The sequence below is a fragment of the Monodon monoceros genome, unplaced genomic scaffold (genome assembly GCF_005190385.1).
Source record: "Monodon monoceros isolate NGI ecotype Baffin Bay Population unplaced genomic scaffold, NGI_Narwhal_1 Super_Scaffold_12, whole genome shotgun sequence".
Taxonomy (NCBI): Eukaryota; Metazoa; Chordata; class Mammalia; order Artiodactyla; family Monodontidae; genus Monodon; species Monodon monoceros.
The window spans coordinates 116,175,919-116,188,548 of record NW_021703768.1 but is presented as its reverse complement, the minus strand read 5'-3'; the positions used below and the strand labels follow the sequence as shown (position 1 = coordinate 116,188,548).

Genomic DNA, 12,630 nt, shown 5'->3' with positions numbered 1-12,630 from the left:
AAAAAGGGCTATTTTCATTCCTTATAGTTTCACGTGTTCGGAAGACTCTCCCTTACAAAGTGGGAGAGGTAAGAGTTGGGTGGCAGAAGAGCTTCTTGGGGTAAGAGCCTGGGCTCTGGATAGACAGGCATCTTGACACTCTGTATCCTGGACAAGTTACTTAACCTAAGTTTCAGCTTCCTCAGCTGAGAAGTGGAGAACACAGTGATGCTTCACTGACTCACTGTGAGGATTAAATGAAATAATGTATGTACAGCATAAATAAAGTTCCAAGCACAGAGCATGGCACGTGGTAAACAAATACAATAAGACCTGTCACTGATAATATTATTAACATCAATCTCATCATCATTATTATACTCTTTGACCCTAAGTTAGACCAAGAGAGGGGCAGTGACTTACCCAGCAACACAAAGGGACTCTGGGCCTAGGAGGGAGGTCTCCATCCCTCCTCCAGCATTCACACTTTCCAGCTTGAATGTTCTTCCATGTGATGCCTGAACCACGAATAGAAGTTTGGGCAACTCCCAATTATCTAGTGTGGATAATTCACTCTGAGATAATCTGTGTGCCTGGCCAGCTTCTCAAATCAGCTGAGTGGATTATTCTCCTCTTTCAGTTATTCAACAGTACAAGTAATTGAGAGCTGGCATTAGAATGTGAAGGCCATGAGGTCATCTCCTATTGTTCTCAGTTAGCTCAGCCCTGCCAGTGGTGATGTTTCAGAAGAGCATGGAGGCTGTAGAGCGGAGCCCAAGGGGAGAGGACAAAGGTCATGACAGGATTCAGGGTGAAGGATGAGAGCCCTGGATTGACACGTTGGGGGAAGCAAAGCTGCTAACGGCAGAGCGGGAGAGCCAGGGAGGAATGGGTAAATTTACAAGGCACCTTTTCTCTCACCTGGGTCAGAGGGAGAGGCCCTATTGGAGTCAAGGGTCATGCTTCCCTGAGGAACTCTTTGGATTTAAATTTAACTCTGGAGTGTTTTTTTGTTTGTTTGTTTTTGTTTTTGGCCGTGCCATGTGGCTTGCAGGATCTTAGTTCCCCCGACCAGGGATTGAACCCAGCCCCCCTGCAGTAAAAGCGTGGAGTCCTAACCTCTGGACCACCAGGGAATTCCCAACTCTGAAATGTTAGATCTTCCCGGAGTCTTTTAAAATATGATTGACCACCCTCTTTCCTTCTATTTGCTGTTCTGTTTGGCATCAGGGGACTGCATTAGGAGACTCGAGCCTCTCCTTTCTGTAAAGTAGGGTCTCAACATTGAAAATAGCATGTACTGTAATGATCCATTCATATAAAAAGTAAATGAGTGAAGATTTATTTATAAATTTATAGTGCATATAAATACATAATATAAAAATCAGCTTTTATGTCTGAGGGTATGAGGAATGAGGTTATGAGATAGAGGAACTTTTCTGTTTTGCACCTTTTATACTGTATGAATTTTTTTACCATGAGCTTATATCATTTTCTAATTAAAAGATACAGTGAACTTAAAACATGTAAGAGAAGTTTCTGGAATCGGCCCTTTGAATTGTTATGGTATGTAACCTTTAATTGGCTTGAGTTTTGGAGTGGACTCAAGCATTTGTTCAGATCCCTTCAGCCAGGTGGCCAGCGAGACATTATTCGTGAATACCATGGCCCAGGCTCTCTTAGAGTCTTGTTCTCCTTATTGGAGCTAAACAAGCACAGATCTGTCCCCAGTCACCAGTGCCTTAGCCCCGTGATTGCTGTCCTCCCTCCTGCTCTTATTATTACCCCTCTCTCTTTTCCTTCCCTGAGGACCCAGGAAACATTTCCCCTGCATCTGCTAGACCCAGGGTTACCCTGAAGTTACCCACCTAGACCCCTCTTTGCTTCTGTGGGAGAGGATTAAACTCTTGATCCAGATACTATTTTGATGTATGTGGTTTGTCCAAGATCAGTAATTTTGAAGGGGGTGAGAAAGGTTAGTTGGTGTTTAACTGTTTCTCTGAGTTAAAAAAAAACAAACAAACAACTTTCATTTAGATTGTGGATCAAGAAAAGTTGTTTGAGCTCAGTTTGGGGTTCATAGTTACTGAGGTTCACTCCAGGTCTTGACTGGTGATTGGTTCCAGCGTGTGCTTAGGAGGGGCAGGGACAAAGTGGAGGCAGGAACTTTTTTGTCTTTGGGGCTCTTAACAGCAGCAGTAAATTGCGGTGTGTGTGGAGCAGGAACAGAGCCAGCTCAAGGAGCTCTGGGCCAGAGGGTCCGTCTGTGGGCAAAGCTGCTTTTCAGCTCGGCTGGAGGTTTTTACATCTGAGGCCAGCATAGCTGCCTTGGGCCAGACCTTCAAACGTGGCTCCGAAGTACCAGGCATGGCCAGAGCACTTAGCTGCTCCATGTGGGAGCCAAGCTTCATTTTCCTGCATTTCTAGAGAAGGCCTCAGGGGCAGAAAGAACTTCGTAGCCCCGTGTTGGCCAGCATCACTGCTTAGGCAGGCCTCAGGTCAGTGAAGTTGTTGGAATGACTCGAGAATGTGCAGAAGTTGGGAGCTGATGGCCTAAAGATGCCTCTGCTGGATCTGGCTCCCAAAGGTCCCTGTGATCTCATGTCCCCAGCTGGCCTTAGAACAAAGGGGCCTCCTGAATATGTCTCACCTCTCCCCAGGGACCCTGACAGAGCTCAATCTGGGCTTTTGGAGGAAGAATGTGATATGTGTAGGCTAAAGGAGATATGAGTTCTCAGAGTCCTTTGAGAAGGGGATAATTAGCTTTGATAATTAGCCAGAGAGATGACTGAGGCTGTTGGCTGGGGCCTGATGAGGGAGTTAGAGGAGTGTACAGTGGGCTCTGGAGGTGAGGAAGGCCAGGGACTCTAGTCCTTCGAGTCAGATTAGGGGGAGAGCCCCAATGTGAGCACTTTGTGCTAAGTGCTGAGCAAGTGGTGGCTTTTGTGGCAGTGGGGATATGGTGGGTTTTCTCTTTCTGTACCTAAAATGCCTGCTTCCCTTCTCCAGGAGGTAGGAATATCTTGGAATAGAGAGCCACCCTGTGGAGCCATTGATGTAAATGGGAGTGGTTTTGAAGCGAGGCTCATCCTTATTCTTGGCTCCTTATCAAAGATGCTGAGCTGAGGTTTCCAGGTTGCGGGGGGCAGGGGGGTGGGCGTTATTCTACATGGTTGGTGCTATGGGAAGGAGATTCAAGTTAGTGGGTAAAGAAAACATCCAAGGAGTTGGCTGCCTGGAGGCTTTATGCTTTAGTACTGTGTGAGTTTCCTGAGTATGAAGCTGCTTGGTGTCCACACGGTCTTGTGCCTGGGCCATGGGGACACGTCTGCAAGGACGGGCTGCTGTTAAAGGGACAAGCAGCAGGCCCTTTGGAGCATTCAAAGTTGGTAGGGCCAAACTGGATCTCTGCAAGGAGGACCCCAGCCGGACTGTTACATACCTGGGATGACCCCCAATCTAGCCCCAAACAGCCAATTATTATCTAGTATTATGGCTTGAGCTGGTATGAAACAGTGTGGTGAGCTGTGAAGGCTCTTGATTTATGTTGTTTTTGGTCTCTCGAAAGATTCTTCTATCTTCCTCGTTTGGAGAACATCTTCTTTCCTTTGGGAAACTCTTTATCAGAACCATGTGGTCAGGTAAGGCTGTTAATCTTTGTGACCCACCTCTTCCCTTCCCAATTAGGGCTGGTCATATGACCTGGACTAGCTATTCATAGTGCCTCCTCCGTCTGCACTGTGACTGTCCCGGGGATTGGTATGTGACAGAGGGAGGACCAAAGTCCTGCCCTGGAATTCCATACCATTTGAGAGGAAGAATTGTTTATGCTGGGATTGATGTGTTTAGGGGCTACCAGTGGCCATCAGACTCATCCTTCCCTGAGAATGCATCTTCATCTAGAGAGGAAAGCAGAGCCTGCAGCCTGAGAGAGGGCCTGGCATGTTGCTTGAGCCTCTGGACTCAGTTGTCCTTTTATTTTTGTCATCATTTCCCATGATGGGGCCCAGCAAACTTAGTTTTTCCCTTAGATGAGTCTGAATTCAGTTTTGGTCCCTCAAAAAAAAAGAGTCCTGACTAATAGAAAACAGCTTCCAACTGATCTAACTCTTTGCTTCCAAATAGCTAATATCATGTCCAGGGAAGATGCTTCATTGCTGGGACCCTGTGCGGAACACTGTGCTTCACACACATTGGGTGCTCACTTCATGTTTCTTATGTGGGTAACGGCACCCTCACCATCTACTGCCAACCTATGGGAGGAGGGTAGAGACCTGAGCCTGGGTCTCCCAGGCTGCCTCTTGGTGTCAGTTAATCTTGTCATCTGTGCATGCATTTTTCATCTCCTTCCTCTGCTTCTGCAGAGATAAATACAATCTGTCAGTCTCGCTTTGCAGGGGACTTGCCAAACATGTCAGTGATGGGGAGTTTATCAGTCTACCTTAAGCTCCTGTCTTCCATATGTAGACAGGGAACCATCCTCCTGTGGCACAATGCTGTTTGCGGCTGTGAGTCTGACTATTTCCCTCTGAAATCGGGCTGTCCCCTGGTGCCCAGCTTGAGCTGGTGCTGAATTTATTGTCCCTAAAACATCAGGGCAGTGTTAAGAGGTTCCTTGCCCACTGCTTCTTTCCCAGGCTGCTTGTGCCAGCTGCAGGGCCCTTGTGAGGCTGTTAGGTGTCTCTCTGTGGCAGATTCGTTGTTCCATATTTTTAATTACTTACTTTTACAGATCTTAGAATAAATCAAATTATCCATCTGTTATGCCACTGCAGTTCATGCAATTCTTTCTCATTGTGTGATATTTGTTAACTTGACTTTGCCCTCTTACAGTGTTCGTGCTCCTCTGTGTGGCTCTATGCCACCTTCTCAATGGATCCCTATAGGGCATGTCAATCTATTAGGGCCCCTGGCAGAGCTGACTGTGGGTAGCTCTTAGGAGCTTAAGCTCTGCTCTTAGGAGCAGAGGTTGGTGGAGCTTGGAGTATTGCAGAAGGAGGAGAGTGGCCAAGGAACCACCTCTGATACTATGCTGACCTGACATTGGTTTGGAAAGTTGGATTGTTATTAGGGTTCCAGAAATGAAAGCAGAAGTTGTAGCCTAGGTTTCTGGTCTTTAGCCAGAGGGCTGTTTTCAAGGTCAGCCAGGTGAGGTTGGGCTGAAAGGAGATGACAGTAGCCACCTGCAGACATGTCTGTGACTGCCCCGCCATGGCTGGCAAGTGGTGCCTAACATTAGGATTGAGTCAGGGCTGATCTCAGACACAGCACAAATGGAAGTTACCTATTAGAGATTGATTTCAGGAACCATGTGGAGGACCCTGGCCCCCCAATTTTTTTTTTCTCCTGCTGCCTAAAATTCTGTTAATACTGTTGGGAATTAATTTCTTGGTTTTTAAATACATCTCTTACCTCTCTTTGTGAGCAAATACAGATACTCCCAGAAGGGGTACCCCAGGGGTCATCGAACACCTCTACTATATCCTTTTTCTCAAGCAGTTGGGAATGCGTGGCGATGGGGACACACGGGGAGTTGGTTAAGGAGTCAAACTAGAGGAGGAAGGGAAAAGACGGCAAAATTTAGAACATTAACTGGGGTCTGCCCTGTGTGAGCTCTTGGAGTGGGTAAGCTGCTCAGAAAGGGAGGGAGGTCGTGTGTCCAACCCATCCACACACCTGCTTATGGGGCTGGACCATCTAGGCCTCGGTGTCCCAGCAGCGAAGTGACACCAAGCCAGCCTCATCCTTTTAGGCAGCTCCTACTAATTGAGTACTGGGCACTGGGCTAGACCATCTAGAGAGTGAGGTTACAGGTGAACAGGCAGCAAGGCATAGTCCATGTCCTCGAGGGTGGTGACGGTTTAGTAGGGGAAACAGACTTTGACCAAGTCTGTTGAGTGTTATGAAGGGGAAAGGGGTCCCAGAAATGCATAGCAGGGGCCCTGTGTTGGTCAGGTGGTCAGTGAAGGTTTCTCTGAGGAGATGGTTGGAGAGAGACCTGGAGGAATAGGAACTAGCCTGATGAAGTTGGGCCCAGGGATGGGGAGTGGGGGGGGGGGGAGGACACTCCAGGCAAGAGACAGTAGTGAACATTGAACGTTTGAGTTGAGAAATTCGTTGCAGAAGGAGGTCCATTTTTTGGTCCTTACATGGGGTCATTTTCAGCAGATTCCTGAATGGAAGCACTGAGGCTACTTTACTGATTCCTCGGTGCCTGGGAGACGACCTGTATGTAGCTAGATAGGCTTCTGTGTGGAGGCACTTTGGTCAGAGGCTCTGTGTTCTACTGCCTCATCCTCCAAGGTACCACAGCCCAGGGCTGGGTCTGCTACCCTGGGTTGAGGACTCCTTCCCCTGCCCACCCACCCACCTCTGGCCCAAGCCCACATAAATGGTCTTCTGACTTGGATATGGGCCCAGGTTGGAGCTCATTATAGCCTTGTGGCTGGGCCCTCCATTTTTCCTTCCAGGTAAGACCTGGCAGGCATCAAAGACTGCCAGGAACACCCCACAGGCCTTCTCCTTTAATGATCTTGCTCCCGCCCTCAGTCTGCATGGCCTCCTTAGCCAAGCTTTTCTCACCAGAGCCTCTGGTGACTTTTCACAAGCTTTTCCTCATTCCAGCAAGCAGGATTCAGTGACTAATTGCTGGTATTTTTTTCCTCAAGACTATTTATATAGACTGTCATGTTGGGGGTGGGGGAGAGCAGGCTTAGGCTTGGGGGGAGTGATGTTTCCTGCTACTGCCATCATTAGACGGAGGCCCATGTGGCATTGATAGCCACGCTTTGTCTTTATTCTTGTATTTTTTGTCGTTTCGACATTTGGTTCTTTGAACATCTAACATCCCTCTTATGCTTCTCATCTCCTACAGAAGATTGTTGTATTTTGTCCCCACTGAAGCTGCGTTTTTCTTTTGTCAGATTTCTCACTTTCTTCTTTATTGTATTTTGATCAGTGTGGCCGTGTAGGTCTGGGTTTTATTGGGAGCTTTTCATCTTCTTGGCAGTGGCCCTCGGGGCCTGGGTCTTCTTGCAAAAGCTGGGCTCTGCATTAGGCCCCTGAAGCAGGCCTTTCCTGGCCAGGGCTGGACAGCCCAGCCTGTCATCTGTCCATGGACACTCTAGCCTAGTAGTTCTCAAATTTAAGCATGCGTCAGAGCACCTGGAAGGCTTCTTAAAATACAGGTTGCCAGGACCCTTCCCTCAAGTTTCTGATTCACTAAGTCTAGGTTGGGGCCTAAGAATTTTTACTTCACACTAGTTCCCAGGTGATGCTGATACTGCTGGTCCAGAGACGACACTTTGAAAACCACTGTATTAGTATAATTCCTTCTTTACCTTGAGCCAGTGTCCAGGGTCCTAGGGGCGGGAGAATAGTGCGGGACCAGGTTCCTTCTTCTTCATACTGGGTCCAGCTCTCCAAAACTAAATGATGGCAGATGTTGACAGTGGCATCATAATATTTAAACACTTTTAAAAGCAAGTGCTTTCACTTGCCCTGTATCATTTGATACTCAAAGCAGTTCCCTTGGTTAAGTAGGACAGCTTTTTGACAGATAATAGAAGTAAAGTTCAAATAAGTTAAGGACTCTTTCATAGCCATTCAGCTGGTAGTTTGTGGTATAGCCCCAGTGGAATCCAGGTCTCTTAGCTCCTATTGAGCTTTCAGGCCTCTGCCACTTACTAGCTATGTGACCTTGGGAAAAAACGACTTAACTCTCCATGACTCAGTTTATTGATTTGTAAAATGGGGGTAATAATAGTATTTGCCCCATAGAGTTGTTGTGAGGATTATGTGACTTAACATTTGGAAGGCACTTAAGAACTATTAAATGGTGGAACCCCAGAATCCATTCTCCTAATGACTGTGCGGTGCTGCCCTTAGTTTTGCATTTCTATTGTCACAAGAGGCCCAGGAGAATGTACCACTACTCAACAGACAGCATTATCTTGGACAGTCAGGACAGGGCTCACTCACTTTGGAAAGGTCCTTCTCTCTATGGTCTGCACTGAGGGAACTGTGGATGGCATGTGCATCTAGGAGTTCAAGGTAGAGCTGTAGCTGCTGGGCTGGGTCAGTGTGTGAAGTCTAAGACCAGGAAGGCAAGGCAGCCAGGTCATCAGGTCACTCCTCAGGAGCTGTCGCAGTTGAGGCCCTTGAGAACTCAGCCCTGGAGTGGCCCTTCAGGGGTTAGTCTGCAAGGAGGAGAAGCTCAGTCTGCCCTTTCAGTATTTTTCTGTCTTCCTGTCTCTCCTCCACCTTCTGACAGGGGCGTGTATAGAACTAGCTGGGGTTTTAAGTAGAGGGCTGGTCCTGATAATGCTAATAGTATGCAACCTATTGAACATTATGTGCCAGGCACAGTTACATTGGATACCTTATTTAATCCTCCCAACGAAATAATTCTCATTTTACAGATGAAGAAGTTTGGGCAAAGATAGTTTAATTACAGTTATACAGAAAGGAGGTCCAAGATTCAAACTCAGGTCTGTCTGGCTCCAGAGCCCGTGGTCTTTACCTTTGTGAAGCTGCCTCCTTGTATTCCTCCGTGATGTTTCTCTCTAGGGTGTCATTTTCCCCCTCCCATGGGTGCCTAACCTTGACCTGTTCCCAGTATCCTTTGCTCCTTAGCTTAGTGTCCAGGGTCCAGGACTGTGCAAGTTTTTTATTCACCTTTGTACTTTCTTAGAACTTAACACAAAATCTTATACAGAGGGTGACCATATGTTCTGTTTATGCCTCTTGTCCCAGCGCAGTAATTAATAGTGCTTTTTTTCCACTCTTAAAAGTGTCCCAGTTTGGACAATAAATTATGTGGTCACCCTACTTACACATGACTGGTTCTCCCAACGCAGGGACAGTGGCATTTTAATAGGGGACCCTGAAAGACAGAATTATCTTTGAGACTCAAAGAAACAAACCCCAGGTGGTAAAATTTTAAGCACTTTTATAGCCCATTGGGCACGAGGATTTAGACAAAGTTTCTGCTCAGCACCCCACAAACCTACCACAAAGGACTATTTCTAAGACCAGACTTGAGGTCTGTGAGGGTCACAAAGCCAATCAGATTTATCAAGACAAGAGTCCCACTGTGGCTTCATAGAAGTGTCTGACAAGCCAGGCCAGAAAAGGGGAGGAAGTGTAAAAAGCTTACACTTTCCCACTTCTCCCAGGCAAAAGAGCCCCAGCCTAGAATTTGGCTGTCCACAAACCCCTTAGCCTTCCTGCAGGAAAGAGCTAACTGGGGTTGGTCTGTTCCACTGTGCTGAACTCAGGCCCTGGTGGGAGCCTGGGCTCTGTGTCCCAGTGCTTTTTTGTCTCAGGTTCTGCTCATCTCTGGCTCTACCCCTGTACCCTGGACATGGGGCCATGCCCAACCACAGCCTTGGTATGTTCAAGTCACATTCCAGACTGTGCCTTTGCCCCATTTGCAGGCAGCTGAAAACTGCTGTGCATATGTCAGTTCACACTTGAACTGGTTTAATGTTTTTTTCTTTTAAGTTGCAATCTAAAATTCAGCCAGACAGGCTTTAATGAGCACTAAATCGTCAAGCCTTTTGTTTCCCTTCCTATTCAAGCCATAGAGATTTCGTGTTTGATTCAGCAACAATTGCTGAATCTTAAACAAACCATTTACATTTTGACATTAACTATTTTATGAGTGTAACTTTTTCATTGGCATTAGAATGATCGCAACAGAAGGCCTTTTAATGACTTATTAGTAAAAGAGTTAAAAGGGTCTGTGGAAGGTGATTCTTAACATTTTCTTTGAAGAAAAAAAAGTAGATTTTTATCTGAATTCACTTGGGTAATACATGCAGACTTTTAGCCTTTCTTCTCCTAGCTGAGTGACTTTTGATCTTGTTGAGGTCATTCTTCCTGGACACCCTCCTGGTCAAGCCCTCCATTTTTCAGATTACACCTAATATTGAAGCCACCCTCTTGCACAGTTACTTGTCTAATAGAGTGCCTCTCTGCATGTTTCTGTCGGCTGTTAATTTTGTCTAATAGGGACAGGAACTATTTTCATTCTTTGCTCTGGCCTTAAGATGCTTAGCTGAAGACCCTGTGCACTCTGGGCCCAATCAGCATTTGTCGACCAGCTGACTGGATAAAGAGCCTCAGACAAATAGCATGCTCACAAACGAAACCATCCATCATTCTGTCTCCAGAAGCTGTGAGTAATTGGGGGTTTTCTCCAGTGTTTGAAGATCTCCACAGAATGGGAAGTCTTCATTTTCCTTTTAGGCCCCCATTCCAGTGTCTGATGAGTCAGGTGTAAAGGCTTTGGGCAAGACCAGGCCTCCCAGGTTTGTTTCTGCATCAGGGAAGCTCTGTGTCCTTCTTAACCTGGAGGAGACCTGGTGAGCCCTGAGCCTGGCTGGGGAGTCAGCAGACCCCACTCTGTTCGATTTTCTCCTCTGTTACAATGTGACAGAAGTGGCTAGGAGCAGGAAACCCATGCTCACTCAAGCCATGAGATCAGCCACATGAAATGGCGCTGGCCAAGGAGGCCGTGTTGACACATCCCCATGGAAAACCAGGAGCCTGGGTGCTGTTCTTGTATCTCAGAACTAGAACTAATTGTTCACAAAGATCTTTCCAAATACCAATGATGCAAACTATTTGGATGGTTCACCATATTGTTTACCATATTTAAACTGTCAGAAACCTTAAATATCTAAGCAGAACCCTAGCAAACAAAGGATATTTTGGGGACTTGTTATGTATGTTGCACAGCAGAGAGACTTGTAGTCTATACTACTTCCAAATCCTGGAAATGAAGCATTTCAATGTTGTCATTTTCTGCTATAGACCATCCCACGGTTGTTGCCTTTCCTTTTGCTATTGAGAGATGGCTCATTCGTAAACATTTCTACAGTTGTGTAGCAAAAGCAAAACAGGCCTTGCTTGATTCCATTGGCTCTGATTGAGGAGGTTGGAAGGAAAAGTGAGTGATTTCCTAGCACACGTCTCAGAACTCCTGAGAGCAAGATTTGAGTGAGTAAGGAAGCTCCTTCCTGAGCCACTAAAGGCCTATTGAGAAAGGTGTATTGCCTACAGCTTGGAACAAGGATTGGCCAGGTGATTTCCCTGGGGCCCTCATACCCTGCTGGACCAGCCTGCTCTGCTCTCCCTCAGCCTTTGGCACCTAGGGGGATAGTTTTACCTCTAGCTAGTACAGAGGACCCAAACTAACACCCTCTCTGTGTTATCTAATAAACTTGATAAATCTCACTGTGAAAAATCTCCCATACGTTTTAGCCTGAATTTTCTTCTGCTTAACCTTGTTGACCCCACCTTGCTTCCCTCAAACTGTCTGAGACAAATTACTGGGAGATGTTTGTTGAATAATTATAGGCCACAGATAATTTCTCTTTAGCTCTCTGTCTTCCATGTTCCCCACTCTGTGGCCTCCCTTTAGCCAGTTCTAATTAGCTTCTTTGATCCTTTCTCCCTGTCTCTCCCTCTAGCTTGTTAACTACATTTCTCCCCCATGAATTCTTCCTGTACTGGCTTTGCCTATCTAGCCAGAGGAGCTGAGAATGAGAATGTAGGGCCACTCAGTGGGAGGTGGTACATTCTTCTTTGTCCCCTACCACAGGTAACCCCTCCCACTTCTGAGAAGCCTGAAAACCCAGGCACTCTGCCTTTCTTAGCAGAAAGGTAAAAATAGTAATTTTCATTAAAGAGTATAATGTGTTACGATAAAAACAACTATTATTTGAATGCTTGGTGTTTGTCAGGAAGTCTGCTAATCTCTATATATTATCACACTTCATCCCCACAACAATCTCATGAGATAAATATTATTAATCCCATTTTATAGATGAAGAAACTGAGGTCCAAAGAAGTTTAGTAACATATTGCAGTCATACAGCTTGAAAATGCTGGAACTAGGACTTGAACTCAGGTCTCTCTGACTCCAGAGCAGCTCTTGCTCAGTAGTTTGCTTACTGAGTTTGGACTTTACGGTAAAACAAAAGTCCAGATCACTGGCTCTTAGCCCACCAAAAACAGACACACCCTGGGATAAGATGTCAGCTATTTACCCTCGGTGTAGAAGAGGCTTTTTTTGTTTAACATCTCTATTGGAGTATAATTGCTTTACAATGTTGTGTTAGTTTCTGCTGTATAACAAAGTGAATCAGCTATACATAAACATATATCCCCATATATCCTCCCTCTTGTGTCTCCCTCCCACCCTCCCTATCCCACCCCTCTAGGTGGTCACAAAGCACTGAGCTGATCTCCCCATAGGATGCAGCTGCTTCCCACTAGCCATCTATTTTACATTTGGCAGTGTATATATGTCCATGCCACTCTCTCACTTTGTCCCAGCTTACCCTTCCCCCTCCCCATGTCCTCAAGTCCATTCTATACTTCTGCGTCTTTATTCCTGTCCTGCCCCTAGGTTCTTCAGAACCAGTTTTGTTTTTTTTTTTAAGATTCCATATATATGTGTTAGCATACGGTATTTGTTTTTCTCTTTCTGACTTACTTCACTCTGTATGACAGTCAGAAGAGGCTTTTTGAATTGAGATTACAAAACTTGGTGCAGAAGCAAGTTGGTGTGGTGCTATAGGTCTTTTGGGAAACCTCCTTCTGCAGAAAACAAGACTCTCATCAATTCTTGAATTGCTTTAA

At 46.1% G+C, this 12,630-nt stretch overlaps 1 protein-coding gene across 4 annotated transcripts in view; it reads left to right on the top strand.

The window, feature by feature from the left end:
* The window catches only part of SIL1 (SIL1 nucleotide exchange factor), a 290,298-nt gene that overhangs the window by 262,397 nt on the left and 15,271 nt on the right, over positions 1-12,630 (top strand). The window lies entirely within an intron of this gene.